We start from the raw sequence: 17,007 nt of genomic DNA, 5'->3' as shown, positions 1-17,007 counted from the left end.
AACTTAGTACTCGTCTGTACCATTCCTCTCTGTGGAGTAACAGAGCTTGCAACTCAGTGCCCTGTTAACACTGAGCATCGTTAACTCTGTGTGTACGAGCATTCGCTTGCCGTGTGCTCCGTCACTGTTCACATTAGCAGCAGTATAACATCTCAGCACGGTGGACCCGGGTTGCGATTGCACTTTATAATTTATTTTAATTTAGTGCAATCCGCCAATCCTAACAATATGAGTGGATGACTAAGGGTGGACTTCCCCTTTAAGAGCATTAACGAAATAACTCACACCACAGAATTAATTGGCGCTCACAAGAACGTTAAACAACAAACATATAAATGGGAGCAATAAAGGAATCAGACGATTAAGGTGAGTTAATCAATAGCTAAACAGTCAATATCTGAACATCAACCTGCAGCAAATGGATTTCTCGTAACCATGGATTCACGGACGGACGTCCCTTATACGAGAACTCATTTGTATAGAGCATGATATGGGCATATACATTAGGCAAGATAATAAAGCGGCAGCAGATGCTGCAAATACATGAAGCTAGCGACACATACAACACACACGTTGCTCCGCAGACATCTCCTTCCTGTGGTTCTTCATATATGATCATTATATGACACCTAGTGGTAGGGACCCAGGACTCCTATAGAGACCCGTATGTTGCGTAAATATATCCATATCTGCATCAAACCAATAGAAACTGATTTTTAACCATATTTACATACTGCATCTGAATTATTTACTTCTCATTTTGCAATTTGTGGTGGATTAAAAAATTATTTTTTTTTTATTTTGTCAACTTTTTTCCGAGTCCTATATTCTTGAATAATTAATTTCTTAATATGTTTTTTTTTTTGTTTTCAAAATAATTTTATTCTTTATTACTGATACAAAGTTTCAAAGTCCCTACATTGAAGAACAGTTACATGGTAGAATTCTGGCTATTATTGTTATTATTATTATTATTATTGTTACTATGTAAATAATAAAATGAATAGAAAAACAAATTAGAAGAAAACAAATATGTGGTTCTGGTTCAAAAATGTAATCTTAATGTTTGAATCCCTGGAAAGTAAAATTAAAAAATGTTTAAACTATATTATTTTTAGGTCCAACTTTCTGTGCTGATTATTTATTATGTATCTTTATAGTGATTGGATTTCTGTTTTTCTGATGCAGAACTCTAAGTCCTCTAGTTAAATGCAGGGTTAATAGTCACTGCATTTTAGGAAAACAATTTGATAGATAAATCACTTTATTGGAATAGTCTTATGTAATCAATTTCTAGCATCAGAGTCACCAAAATTGACTACAGGAGATGACAGCGGGTCTTTATTTCTTTACAGGGAGTGGGTCTTTGCCTCTCTATAAGAAGTGGGAGTGGGTTATTCTCTTTACAGGAAGTGCAGGCAGGTCCCTGTCTCTACAGAAAGCAGAGGCGTGCCTTTGTCTGTACAGAAAGTAGGGATGGAGGGAGGGATCTCTACAGGAAGGGAGGGAAGCTCTATGTTTCTCTACAGGAAGTGGGGTGGATTTTTGTCTTTCTTTAGGATGCGGGAGTGGATCTTTGTCTCTCTATAGGATGTGGGGTGGATTTTTGTCTCTCTATAGTATGCGGGAGTGGATCTTTGTCTCTCTATAGGATGCGGGAGTGGATCTTTGTCTCTCTATAGGATGTGGGAGTGGATCTTTGTCTCTCTATAGGATGCGGGGGTGGATCTTTGTCTCTCTATAGGATGTGGGGTGGGTCTTTGTCTCTCTATAGGATGTGGTGTGGATCTTTGTCTCTCTATAGGATGTGGGAGTGGATCTTTGTCTCTCTATAGGATGTGGGAGTGGATCTTTGTCTCTCTATAGGATGCGGGAGTGGATCTTTGTCTCTATAGGGTGTGGGGTGAGTCTTTGTCTCTCTATAGGATGTGGGAGTGGATCTTTGTCTCTGTAGGATAGGGGGTGAGTCTTTGTATCTCTATAGGATGTGGGAGTGGATCTTTGTCTCTCTATTGGATGTGGGAGTGGATCTTTCTCTCTTTAGGATGTGGGGTGGATTTTTGTCTCTCTATAGGATGTGGGGTTGGTCTTTGTCTCTCTATAGGATGTGGGGTGAGTCTTTATCTCTCTATAGGATGTGGGGAGAGTTTTTGTCTCTTTATAGGATGTGGGAGTGGATCTTTGCCTCTATAGGATGTGGGGTGAGTCTTTGTCTCTCTATAGGATGTGGGGTGGATCTTTGTCTCTTTATAGGATGTGGGAGTGGATTTTTGTCTCTCTATAGGATGTGGGAGTGGATCTTTGTCTCTTTAGGATGTGGAGTTGGATTTTTGCCTCTCTATAGGATGTGAGGTGGGTCTTTGTCTCTCTATAGGATGTGGGGTGGGTCGTTGTCTCTCTATAGGATGTGGGAGTGGATCTTTGTCTCTCTATGGGATGTGGGGTGGATTTTTGTCTCTCTATAGGATGTGGGGTGAGTCTTTGTCTCTCTATAGGATGTGGAAGTGGATCTTTGTCTCTATAGGATGTGGGGTGAGTCTTTGCATCTCTATAGGATGTGGGAGTGGATCTTTGTCTATCTCTAGGATGTGGGAGTGGATCTTTGTCTCTTTAAGATGTGGGGTGGATTTTTGTCTCTCTATAGGATGTGGGGTGGGTCTTTGTCTCTATAGAATGTGGGGTGAGTCTTTGTCTCACTATAGGATGTGGGATGGGTCTTTGTCTCTCTATAGGATGTGGGGTGGATCTTTGTCTCTCTATAGGATGTGGGCTGGATTTTTGTCTCTCTATAGGATGTGGGGTGGGTCTTTGTCTCTCTATAGGATGTGGGGTGAGTCTTTGTCTCTCTATAGGATGTGGGATGGGACTTTGTCTCTCTATAGGATGTGGGGTGGGTCTTTGTCTCTCTATAGGACGTGGAAGTGGATCTTTGTCTCTCTATAGGATGTGGGGTGGATCTTTGTCTCTCTATAGGATGAGGGGTGGATTTTTGTCTCTCTATAGGATGTGGGATGGGTCTTTGTCTCTCTATAGGATGTGGGGTGGGTCTTTGTCTCTCTATAGGATGTGGAAGTGGATCTTTGTCTCTCTATAGGATGCGGGGTGGATCTTTGTCTCTCTATAGGATGTGGGGTGGATTTTTGTCTCTCTATAGGATGTGGGGTGAGTCTTTGTCTCTCTATAGGATGTGGGGTGGATCTTTGTCTCTCTATAGGATGTGGGGTGAGTCTTTGTCTCTCTATAGGATGTGAGGTGGGTCTTTGTCTCACCTTAGGATGTGGGGTGGGTCTTTGACTCTCTATAGGATGTGGGGAGTCTTTGTCTATAAGATGTGAGAGTGGATCTTTGTCTCTCTGTAGGATGTGGGGTGGATCTTTGTCTCTCTGTAGGATGTGGGGTGGGTCTTTGTCTCTCTATAGGATATGGGAGTGGATCTTTGTCTCTCTATAGGAAGTGGGGTGGATCTTTGTCTCTATAGGATGTGGGCTGAGTCTTTGTCTCTCTACAGGATGTGGGGTGGGTCTTTGTCTCTCTATAGGATGTGGGGTGGGTCTTTTTCTCTCTGTAGGATGTGGGGTGAGTCTTTGTCTCTCTATTGGATGTGAGAGAGGATCTTTGTCTCTATAGGATGTGGGGTAGATCTTTGTCTCTCTATAGGATGTGGGGTAGACCTTTGTTTCTCTATAGGATGTGGGAGTGGATCTTTGTCTCTCTATAGGATGTGGTGTGGATCTTTGTGTCTATAGGATGTGAGGTGGATATTTGTATCTCTATAGGATGTGGGGTGGGTCTTTGTCTCTTTATAGGATTAGGGGTGAGTCTTTGTCTCTCTATAGGATGTGGGGTGGGTCTTTGTCTCTCTATAGGATGTGGGAGTGGATCTTTGTCTCTCTATAGCATGTGGGGTGGATCTTTGTCTCTCTATAGGATGTGGTGTGGATCTTTGTGTCTATAGGATGTGAGGTGGATATTTGTCTCTCTATAGGATGTGGGGTGAGTCTTTGTCTCTCTATAGGATGTGGAAGTGGATCTTTGTCTCTATAGGATGTGGGGTGAGTCTTTGTATCTCTATAGGATGTGGGAGTGGATCTTTGTCTATCTCTAGGATGTGGGAGTGGATCTTTGTCTCTTTAAGATGTGGGGTAGATTTTTGTCTCTCTATAGGATGTGGGGTGGGTCTTTGTCTCTATAGAATGTGGGGTGAGTCTTTGTCTCACTATAGGATGTGGGATGGGTCTTTGTCTCTCTATAGGATGTGGGGTGGATCTTTGTCTCTCTATAGGATGTGGGCTGGATTTTTGTCTCTCTATAGGATGTGGGGTGGGTCTTTGTCTCTCTATAGGATGTGGGGTGAGTCTTTGTCTCTCTATAGGATGTGGGATGGGACTTTGTCTCTCTATAGGATGTGGGGTGGGTCTTTGTCTCTCTATAGGACGTGGAAGTGGATCTTTGTCTCTCTATAGGATGTGGGGTGGATCTTTGTCTCTCTATAGGATGAGGGGTGGATTTTTGTCTCTCTATCGGATGTGGGATGGGTCTTTGTCTCTCTATAGAATGTGGGGTGGGTCTTTGTCTCTCTATAGGATGTGGAAGTGGATCTTTGTCTCTCTATAGGATGCGGGGTGGATCTTTGTCTCTCTATAGGATGTGAGGTGGGTCTTTGTCTCTCTTTAGGATGTGGGGTGGGTCTTTGACTCTCTATAGGATGTGGGGAGTCTTTGTCTATAAGATGTGAGAGTGGATCTTTGTCTCTCTGTAGGATGTGGGGTGGATCTTTGTCTCTCTGTAGGATGTGGGGTGGGTCTTTGTCTCTCTATAGGATATGGGAGTGGATCTTTGTCTCTCTATAGGATGTGGGGTGGATCTTTGTCTCTATAGGATGTGGGCTGAGTCTTTGTCTCTCTACAGGATGTGGGGTGGGTCTTTGTCTCTCTATAGGATGTGGGGTGGGTCTTTTTCTCTCTATAGGATGTGGGGTGTGTCTTTGTCTCTCTATTGGATGTGAGAGAGGATCTTTGTCTCTATAGGATGTGGGGTAGATCTTTGTCTCTCTATAGGATGTGGGGTAGATCTTTGTTTCTCTATAGGATGTGGGAGTGGATCTTTGTCTCTCTATAGGATGTGGTGTGGATCTTTGTGTCTATAGGATGTGAGGTGGATATTTGTCTCTCTATAGGATGTGGGGTGGGTCTTTGTCTCTTTATAGGATTAGGGGTGAGTCTTTGTCTCTCTATAGGATGTGGGGTGGGTCTTTGTCTCTCTATAGGATGTGGGAGTGGATCTTTGTCTCTCTATAGCATGTGGGGTGGATCTTTGTCTCTCTATAGGATGTGGTGTGGATCTTTGTGTCTATAGGATGTGAGGTGGATATTTGTCTCTCTATAGGATGTGGGGTGGGTCTTTGTCTCTTTATAGGATTAGGGGTGAGTCTTTGTCTCTATAGGATGTGGGGTGGGTCTTTGTCTCTCTATAGGATGTGGGGTGAGTCTTTGTCTCTCTATAGGATGTGAGGTGGGTCTTTGTCTCTCTATAGGATGTGGGGTGGGTCTTTGTCTCTCTATAGGATGTGGGGTGGGTCTTTGTCTCTCTATAGGATGAGGGGTGAGTCTTTGTCTCTCTATAGGATATGAGGTGGGTCTTTGTCTCTCTATAGGATGTGAGGTGGGTCTTTGTCTCTCTATAGGATGTGGGGTGGGTCTTTGTCTCTCTATAGGATGTGGGGTGAGTCTTTGTCTCTCTATAGGATGTGAGGTGGGTCTTTGTCTCTCTATAGGATGTGGGGTGGGTCTTTGTCTCTCTGTAGGAAGTGGGGATTGGTCTTTGTCTCTATAGGATGTAGGATGGGTCTTTGTCTCTCTATAGAAAGTGAAGGTGTGTCTTTGCCTCTATACCAAGAGTGGGGGAGGGTCTTTGTCTTTCTACAGAAAGTAAGGGTAGGTTTTTGTCTCTTTATAGGAAATGGGGGAGCATCTTTCTTTCTATACAGGAAGTGGAGGTGGGCCTTTGTCTTTACAGGAAGTGGGGGTAGGTTTTTGTCTTTTCAAGAAGTGGGGTGCGTCTTTGTCTCTCTAGAGGAAGTAGGTGAGGGTCTTTGTCTCCCTAGAGGAAGTGGGTGAGGGTCTTTGTCTCCCTAGAGGAAGTGGTTGTGGGTCTTTTTCGCTAAACAGAAAATGGGGAGATCTTTGTCTCTGTAGAGAAACTGCGGATGGGTTTTAGCCACTATACAGGAAGTGCGGATGGGTCTTTGTTTCTCTACAAGAAGCGGGAGGCTGGTCTTTGTCTGTACGGTAAGTGTGGGCTAGTCTTTGCCTCTCTACAGAAAGTGGGATGGGTCTTTGTCTCTACACTCAGTGGAAGCAGGTCTTCATCTGTTGTAGAAAATGGGGATGGGTCTTTGTCTCTGCACAGGAAGTGAAGGTGAGTCTTCTTTTCTACGGGAAGAAGGAGGTGGCCTTTTCTGCTTCCTTTTTTTGTCAAACTGCATATATATCCAATACTCTGCCTGCAAAGCGCATCATGCCTTATCGTATTTTTTAGATGGAGTTTTCTCCTTGAAGCATTGATGTGAACTGTCCCAGATTTATTAGTGACCTGATCGCACTTTTGGAGCGCAATGGTTGCGTATGCCAGCCAATGACACAGTTAATGAGTTCTATTGGTTATTGACTACTTCTTGCTTTTAGTGAAAGGTTACCATGATGATTTCCTTTAGGTATAGCATATTTTGTATTGGTAGTCCCATGCAAATACTAAATCAATACCAATTAATGGTGCATGCAATTGACTTTGTTTTTTTATAGTAAATGGCCTTTTTTCTGATTCTAAAGACACAGACCTCTGGCCAGAGAACCATTAGGTTTTTCCACTGGTAGCAGAGCCCACAGAGCTGCATGTGCTGACAGATAGCACTAGCACATGCCTGCCCTGGCCTCGCTCCACACCCCGCATACGTTCATTTTTATGAGGCATGTCACTGGCAATCAGCATACATTCTGTTGTAATTTATGATCAGTTTGGGGAGAAGTTCATCCATAGATTTGGCAGGAGAAATCTATGTGCAAAACGCTGAATATTCATAGCTTGGAAACAGAGCTGCTTATTTTTAGTACGCTGGTAAATCGAGGCACAAGGCAAATACCGGCCAACGTGTAAGCTCATCTGCATCCTTAGCACCATGCAGAGCAAACAATGGACACTTCTGACCTCTGCTGTGAGAAAGGGCAAACCTCAGAATATATCCAGAATGTGAAGACTGCGAGACACGCATAGTCAGGGGGTGTGCTCACCGTTGCCGTACGTACCACACACTAATACTTGATCTGTAATAATGGACAATGACATCATGTAGAGTTTTGTGATTGCTCATAACATCTGACCAAGTCTCATAATTTTGGATATTGCAGCTCAAGATCATATTCACTTGCAAAACAGCTTAACTGCAGTACCGAAGAATGGCCACTGTAAAGTGTGTGGCGCTATGCTGTTCTGGCTCTGTACACGGGGCACTTCTGGTCTCAGTAAGCGGTGCACTTCTGCTCTCTGTACGTGGTGCACTTCTGGTCTCTGTACGTGGTGCACTTCTGGTCTGTGTACGCGGTATACTTCTGGTCTCAGTACGCGGTGCACTTCTGCTCTCTGTACGCGGTGCACTTCTGGTCTCTGTTCGTGGTGCACTTCTGGTCTCTATGTGGTGCACTTCTGGTCTCTGTACGTGGTAAACTTCTGGTCTCTGTACGTGGTAAACTTCTGGTCTCAGTACGCGGTGCACTTCTGGTCTCTGTTCGTGGTGCACTTCTGGTCTCTGTTCGTGGTGCACTTCTGGTCTCTATGTGGTGCACTTCTGGTCTCTGTACGTGGTGCACTTCTGGTCTCTGCACGTGGTAAACTTCTGGTCTCTGTACGTGGTAAACTTCTGGTCTCAGTACGCGGTGCACTTCTGCTCTCTGTACGTGGTGCACTTCTGGTCTCTGTACGTGGTGCACTTCTGGCTGGTCTCAGTACGCGGTGCACTTCTGCTCTTTGTACGTGGTGCACTTCTGCTCTCTGTACGTGGTGCACTTCTGCTCTCTGTACGTGGTGCACTTCTGCTCTCTGTACGTGATGCACTTCTGGTCTCAGTATGCGGTGCACTTCTGCTCCCTGTAAGTGGTGCGCTTCTGGTCTCTGTATGTGGTAAACTTCTGGTCTCAGTACGCGATGCACTTCTGCTCTCTGTACGTGGTGCACTTCTGGTCTCTGTACGTGATGCACTTCTGGCTAGTCTCTGTACGCGGTATACTTCTGGTCTCAGTATGCGGTGCACTTCTGCTCTCTGCACGCGGTGCACTTCTGGTATCTGTACGTGGTGCATTTCTGGTCTCTGTACGTGGTGCACTTCTGGTCTCTGTATGCAGTATACTTCTGGTCTCAGTACGCGGTATACTTCTGGTCTCAGTACGCGGTATAAAAAATAGTACAAACTTTATTATGTAATTAGATAAAACAATACAAACACAGGGAAGGAACACCTCCACATGGTATGAATATCAGGTATAGGGGGAAAAGGTAATCCCATTACCAATAACATCCAAGCAAAGCCCGTAATGTAGCTGATAATAACCACAGGGGGAATCCCCACCACAGGTAAAGAGTGGGCTTACCGGAGTTAGGTCACAACAGGGAGGGAGTTTCAAACCAGATGTCCACCCCGACGCGCGTTTCGCTGGCACACAACGCCGCTTTCTCAAGGTATATATAATGTATTATATTGTCATTGGTGGTATCTTTAATGAAATTCATCAAGATGTAAAGGTGGCTACATCTATACAGTGACAATGTTATACTCTAACTGATAGATAATTGTGTGAGCTGCCGCTTATCTCCGGCTCAGACATGGCAGCTGACGGTATCGCTCAGGATTCTGTCATTCTTTTGCTGTGTAGATCTTAATGAGACTGCAGTATATGGTGGACTCCAGGCAGAGCACTGGATGTTGGCACAATGTCAGACTCCATGGATGTGACCGTTCCCAATCACCGCGCCGGGCCGGCCACCGGTGGGAATCTCCAGGTTCTGAAATCATCTCATTTAGCAACTAGATATTAATGCAGGGAGGCATATCTAATAAAGAAGCTCTCTGTCTGAGAAGACTTCAACTGTCCTTCCATGTGTTCACCGCTAATTATCTCACATTACTCATGCAAATGTGGAGAGCAAAGAAAGAGGGAACAGAGCTTCCAAACCATCACCGAGGACCGAGATGTTCGGATGTTTGCTTATAAAGAGGGCATGAGAAGCGGTGAGTCCTTGATCAATGTCCGTGGAGACCCCCGTTTGCAGCCTCCTTGTTCAGGAGACTTAGAAAAACAGATGAATGCTGAAGATGGCATGAACGGAACATGGAAAACAAAATAAACAATAGTAGATGAAATAATGATGACAGGCTACAGGATGAACTCAATGGACTGAAGTCTACCTGCAACTTTAAGAACTATGAAATCATACAGGCTTTCAAGAAGTGCGCCTCACAGTGGCCAAATAACACTACCATCAGTTACAATTAAAGGCAACCTCTCTATACATGCAGTAGATAGTGCTGGATCCACTCTTCAAAATAGAAGATATCACAGCTTAACTCCTCCTCCTCTTTCTGTACAATGATTGATAACACCTCTATATACAGCAGATAACACAGGGTCCACTATTCACTATAGGATATATCACAGCTCACCTCTTCCTCCTGTACAATGACTGATAACACCTCTACATACAGTAGATAACACAAAAATACGACCAAAAGATCCTTTATCATGATATAAATGTTTCTTTATTAGAAAGGACATAAAAGGACAAGAAGGCAGACATGTGCAAAATGCAAACTAAAGTGCAAATAGTGCCTAAAGACACCCTGGACCACCACCAGTCACAGAGGAAAGGTAGAAAGATATACAAATCTATTATACAAGAGGCATATGGTATATTGAGGGCAAACAGAGGCCAAGATTTAAAGTATATCACAGAGCTACACAGGAAAACCTATATCACCTCAAACAGAGGTGCCAGATATGAATAAATATCCATGATTATGTATATATAGAGAAGGAACCACTGCCTATATCGTATGGTGTGCTCAAATAAACCTCCTATCCACTAATGCCATAAGCCCACATGTTGCCTAAACCGGGAAAGAAATCCTGAGGAAGGAGCAATCGGCTCCGAAACGCGCGTTGGGGTGACACCTGGACCACCTGGTCATCTGAGGACTGTGTTGAGGTAATGTTGGGGTTGGTTTTTTAACCCCTATAGATGGGTAATAGTCTAGCCCTTTATGGGAAGGATTTCTTTCCCGGTTTAGGCAACATGTGGGCTTATGGCATTAGTGGATAGGAGGTTTATTTGAGCACACCATACGATATAGGCAGTGGTTCCTTCTCTATATATACATAATCATGGATATTTATTCATATCTGGCACCTCTGTTTGAGGTGATATAGGTTTTCCTGTGTAGCTCTGTGATATACTTTAAATCTTGGCCTCTGTTTGCCCTCAATATACCATATGCCTCTTGTATAATAGATTTGTATATCTTTCTACCTTTCCTCTGTGACTGGTGGTGGTCCAGGGTGTCTTTAGGCACTATTTGCACTTTAGTTTGCATTTTGCACATGTCTGCCTTCTTGTCCTTTTATGTCCTTTCTAATAAAGAAACATTTATATCATGATAAAGGATCTTTTGGTCGTATTTTTGTGGTTTCCACATCCATGTTTAATGTATAGCAGCGACTGATCCATGACGGTTCTATACCTGAGCACCAGTGTGTTATGATTTTATATATAAAATGCTCATATATACCTTGGTTATTGTATTTTGTCAATACAGTAGATAACACAGGGTCCACCATTCATGATAGGAGATATCACAGCTCACTTTCTCCTCCTGTACAATGACTGATAACACCTTTATATACAGTAGATAACAGAGGATCCACCATTCACAATAGGTGATGTTACAGCTCACCTCCTCCTGTACAATGACTGATAACACCTCTATATACAGTAGATAACCCAGGATCCACCATTCACAATAGGTGATGTCACAGCTCACCTCTTCCTCCTGTATAATGACTGATAATACCTCTCTATATGCAGTAACTAACACAGGATCCACCATTCACTATAGGTGATATCACAGCTCATCTCCTCCTCCTGTACAATGACTGATAGCACCTCTATATACAGTAGATGACACAGGATCCACCATTCACAATAGTTGATGTCACAGCTCACCTCCTCCTCCTGTGCAATGACTGATAACACCTCTATATACAGTAGATAACACAGGATCCACCATTCACAATAGGTGATGTCACAGCTCACCTCCTCCTCCTGTACAATGACTGATAATACTGCTATATACAGTAGATAACACAGGATCCACCATTCACAATAGGTGATGTCACAGCTCACCTCCTCCTCCTTTACAATGACTGATAACACCGCTATATACAGTAGATAACACAGGATCCACCATTCACAATAGGTGATGTCACAGCACACCTCCTTCTCCTCTACAATGACTGATAACACCTCTATATACAGTAGATAACACAGGATCCACCATTCACAATAGGTGATGTCACAGCTCACCTCCTCCTGTACAATGACTGATAACATCGCTATATACAGTAGATAACACAGGATCCACCATTCACAATAGGTGATGTCACAACTCACCTCCTCCTCCTGTACAATGACTGATAACACCGCTATATACAGTAGATAACACAGGATCCGCCATTCACAATAGGTGATGTCACAGCTCACCTCCTCCTGTACAATGACTGATAACACCTCTATATACAGTAGATAACACAGGGTTCACTATTCACAATAGGTGATGTCACAGCACACCTCTTTCTCCTGTACAATGACTGATAACACCTCTATATACAGTAGATAACACAGGATCCACCATTCACAATAGGTGATGTCACAGCTCACCTCCTCCTCCTGTACAATGACTGATAACACCTCTATATACAGTAGATAACACAGGATCCACCATTCACAATAAGTGATGTCACAGCTCACCTCCTTCTCCTGTACGATGACTGATAACACCTCTATATACAGTAGATAACACAGGATCCACCATTCACAATAAGTGATGTCACAGCTCACCTCCTCCTCCTGTACGATGACTGATAACACCGCTATATACAGTAGATAACACAGGGTCTGCCATTCACTATAGGAGAAATCACAGCTCACCTCCTCTTCCTGTACAATGACTGATAACACCGCTATATACAGTAGATAACACAGGGTCCACCATTCACTATAGGAGAAATCACAGCTCACCTCCTTCTCCTGTACAATGACTGATAACACCTCTATATACAGTAGATAACACAGGGTCCACCATTCATAATAGGTGATATCACAGCTCACCTCCTCCTGTACAATGACTGATAACACCGCTATATACAGTAGATAACACAGGGTCCACCATTCACTATAGGAGAAATCACAGCTCACCTCCTTCTCCTGTACAATGACTGATAACACCTCTATATACAGTAGATAACACAGGGTCCACCATTCATAATAGGTGATATCACAGCTCACCTCCTCCTGTACAATGACTGATAACACCTCTCTATATACAGCTGATAACACAGGGTCCACCATTCACTGTAGGTGATGTTAAGTTGGTTATTATCTCGGTTCCAACATCTGAAAGTATGTGAGGACAAAAGGAAAGGTAAGAAAGGAGAAAGTGTGAGATACTTTTATCCACTTGTCATTATGATCTACCATGTTCTTGGTTGCTAATATCGTAGGCTCTGCACCAGCTTTAACAAGCCTTTACAGTACAGGATGAGTCCCATCAGGATTAGGTCTCTTCTTTTCAAGAGCAACCGATAGCAGCCACATTGGTTAAACCCCAAAGGGACCCACAAATGGGCTAACACGGAGGCTTCAGGGAGTTTCGATTGGTCTTTTATTGGATTGCCGTGCAGTGATAAGAGAATATTAGGTGACTTTGATATGGTCTAGCCTTGTGAACAGGAAGAGGGTCACCATAGGTTGACCAGAGGTGAACATCAGCTTTCGTTGCTGTGTAGCGAGTGACTTATGACCATTGATGTTCAGACTGTAGGTTCATCTGAGAGTTTATGAAGACGGCGATTCTTCCCGCAGTTCAAAGCCAACTCAAGTGACCTGAGAATTTACAGCCGCTGAACATCTACTGACTTCAGACTTGCTGGAGGGTTATTCTGCTGATTAAATTATTCATCAAGAGTCATACGATTGACACATAAGGTCCATGGTGTGAAGAACGGGATTCATGTAGATGTGAACGCCATTCTCTTAGGCTTAAAAAGACTTCAGGCAACTTTGTAAGCGATCTGTGAATTTCCAGCAAATGAACATCAAGTTGGCTTCATGTTTACCGGAGGGTTATTCCCTTGATTAAACTTCTGTTGTGAAATCAGGGTCGCTTGGTTTGGAATACGAGGATGGACACGTCAGAAGTCAATTAAACTGTAGTCGTGACTGCGGAAGACGCTTGAAAAGATATAGAAGACATTCTTGTTGAAAAATTCAAAGAGCGGTAACGAGTGACAATTTTGCCATTCTTATCTGGAGGCACCCAACCCTTCGAATAGACCACACAGCTCTCCTTTTCCTTAATATCTTTCATAACTAGCATCATTTTAGTTATAAAACTAGAAATACTCCAAAAGAAATTGGAGAAGAAAATTGGAGTAGAAATACTAGTAGAAATTGGAGCCGTAGAAGTTAGTACTCCCTGAGAAGGCCACCTGGCTAAACCTATGCCAGAATCCTGGGGTGTTTCTATCTTGTGTTTTACCCAGCTTATATTCTATTCTTTAATATTTGCTGAGGTTCTTAGGTTCTTTTATATTTGTTATATATTAATCCACTTTATATATAAATATATATATATATATATATATATATATATATATATATATATATATATATATACATACATACAGTGGGGAAAAAAAGTATTTAGTCAGTCAGCAATAGTGCAAGTTCCACCACTTAAAAAGATGAGAGGCGTCTGTAATTTACATCATAGGTAGACCTCAACTATGGGAGACAAACTGAGAAAAAAAAATCCAGAAAATCACATTGTCTGTTTTTTTTTCATTTTATTTGCATATTATGGTGGAAAATAAGTATTTGGTCAGAAACAAGCAATCAAGATTTCTGGCTCTCACAGACCTGTAACTTCTTCTTTAAGAGTCTCCTCTTTCCTCCACTCATTACCTGTAGTAATGGCACCTGTTTAAACTTGTTATCAGTATAAAAAGACACCTGTGCACACCCTCAAACAGTCTGACTCCAAACTCCACTATGGTGAAGACCAAAGAGCTGTCAAAGGACACCAGAAACAAAATTGTAGCCCTGCACCAGGCTGGGAAGACTGAATCTGCAATAGCCAACCAGCTTGGAGTGAAGAAATCAACTGTGGGAGCAATAATTAGAAAATGGAAGACATACAAGACCACTGATAATCTCCCTCGATCTGGTGCTCCACGCAAAATCCCACCCCGTGGGGTCAGAATGATCACAAGAACGGTGAGCAAAAATCCCAGAACCACGCGGGGGGACCTAGTGAATGAACTGCAGAGAGCTGGGACCAATGTAACAAGGCCTACCATAAGTAACACACTACGCCACCATGGACTCAGATCCTGCAGTGCCAGACGTGTCCCACTGCTTAAGCCTGTACATGTCCGGGCCCGTCTGAAGTTTGCTAGAGAGCATTTGGATGATCCAGAGGAGTTTTGGCAGAATGTCCTATGGTCTGATGAAACCAAACTGGAACTGTTTGGTAGAAACACAACTTGTCGTGTTTGGAGGAAAAAGAATACTGAGTTGCATCCATCAAACACCATACCTACTGTAAAGCATGGTGGTGGAAACATCATGCTTTGGGGCTGTTTCTCTGCAAAGGGGCCAGGAAGACTGATCCGGGTACATGAAAGAATGAATGGGGCCATGTATCGTGAGATTTTGAGTGCAAACCTCCTTCCATCAGCAAGGGCATTGAAGATGAAACGTGGCTGGGTCTTTCAACATGACAATGATCCAAAGCACACCGCCAGGGCAACGAAGGAGTGGCTTCGTAAGAAGCATTTCAAGGTCCTGGAGTGGCCTAGCCAGTCTCCAGATCTCAACCCTATAGAAAACCTTTGGAGGGAGTTGAAAGTCCGTGTTGCCAAGCGTAAAGCCAAAAACATCACTGCTCTAGAGGAGATCTGCATGGAGGAATGGGCCAACATACCAACAACAGTGTGTGGCAACCTTGTGAAGACTTACAGAAAACGTTTGACCTCTGTCATTGCCAACAAAGGATATATCACAAAGTATTGAGATGAAATTTTGTTTCTGACCAAATACTTATTTTCCACCATAATATGCAAATAAAATGAAAAAAAAAACAGACAATGTGATTTTCTGGATTTTTTTTTCTCAGTTTGTCTCCCATAGTTGAGGTCTACCTATGATGTAAATTACAGACGCCTCTCATCTTTTTAAGTGGTGGAACTTGCACTATTGCTGACTGACTAAATACTTTTTTTCCCCACTGTGTATATATATATATATATATATATATATATATATATATATGTCTATTTACCCTGCTGCTATATCTTCATACAAATCTTTAATTTTGTTTAGGGAAATTAACATTACAATTTTATCTCTGTACGTTTCACAGCGAGACTCCCTTTACATATCTCCTTATATATTTTAAGTAATTTTATCCTGATGTATTAATAACTATATTTTTCTGAATAGCATGACATTAATTGTGTGCCTATTAAAAGGACGTAGACATTAGTGGAAATTAAAATTAATAGAAATTGGAGTAGAAATACTTAAATACTAAATTGAGATGAGCGACTTTGCCAAAATTCGAATTTGCAGATTTGCTCAATTTTGGTTTGGAAATTCAATTTTGCACTGACATTATTAAATACAATTGAATTAAAAAAAAAAAAAAAAAACTTCCCTCTCATCCCCCAATGGGGGAGGTCTTTGTTGTCCCTTCTCATTCTCAGATCCTCTACCAGAGGCTTGGCAGTTTGAGGGTTCTGCGCAGGATCTTAGCTGTTCCCAGTGTTGCGCTTTTCTGGACGGAGAGCTCGGATGTTGCTCCCGGGATCTGTTGTAGCCATTTCTTCCAACTTAGGGGTCACTGCTCCAAGTGCTCCTCTCACCACTGGAATCACTGTTGCCTTCACCGTCCACATCTTCTCCAGTTCTCCTTTGAGGCCCTGGTATTTCTCCAGCTTCTAATATTCCTTCTTTCTGATGTTGCTGTCACTTGGCACTGCCCCATCTATTATCATTGCTGTCTTCTGATCCTCGTCTACTATCACAATGTCTGGATGGTTAGCCAACACCTGCTTATCCGTCTGGATCTTGAAGTCGCACAGGAGTTTAGCCCTTTCATTCTCCACCACTTTTTCTGGCGTCTCCCACCTGGACTTAGGGGGGCTTAGCCCATATGCTGTGCAGATGTTCCTGTATACAATTCCCGCTACATGGTTGTGGCGTTCGGTATACGCTGTTCTTGCATTTTGCATCCTGCCACTATGTGTTGGACGGTTTCTGAGGTTTCTTTGCATAGTCTGCACCTTGGGTCTTGTCTTGTGTGGTAGATTCCTGCTTCTATGGATCTGGTACTTGCTTGCTCTTGTGCCGCTATGATTAGTGCTGTCTCGGAGTCCAGTTTTCTCCAGCCACTGTTAGGATTTCTCCATGTCAGCCACCTCCATTATCTGTTGGTGGTACATCCCATGCGGCGGCTTGTCTTGCCATGGCGCTTCGTGTTCCTGTTCTACCTTCCAGATCTGTTGTTGTTACTGCCTTAGGCTTTCTCTCAGCATCTCGTCTTTTGACGCCATTCTTCTGATGTATTCCTGGATACTCCTTGTTTCATCCATGATGGTGGCTTGGATGCTTATCAAGCCTGGACCA

The 17,007-nt window shown here is 43.0% G+C and overlaps 1 protein-coding gene across 7 annotated transcripts in view; it reads right to left on the bottom strand.

Annotated features, from left to right (window-relative positions):
* The window catches only part of LRRC4C (leucine rich repeat containing 4C), a 1,128,588-nt gene that overhangs the window by 933,651 nt on the left and 177,930 nt on the right, over positions 1-17,007 (bottom strand). The window lies entirely within an intron of this gene.

This window comes from Dendrobates tinctorius, unplaced genomic scaffold, assembly GCF_039654945.1.
Source record: "Dendrobates tinctorius isolate UK_male_01 unplaced genomic scaffold, ASM3965494v1 ptg000059l, whole genome shotgun sequence".
NCBI classification, from domain to species: domain Eukaryota; kingdom Metazoa; phylum Chordata; class Amphibia; order Anura; family Dendrobatidae; genus Dendrobates; species Dendrobates tinctorius.
Note: the sequence above shows the minus strand (reverse complement) of the source record. Positions and strands in the feature narration are given on the sequence as shown.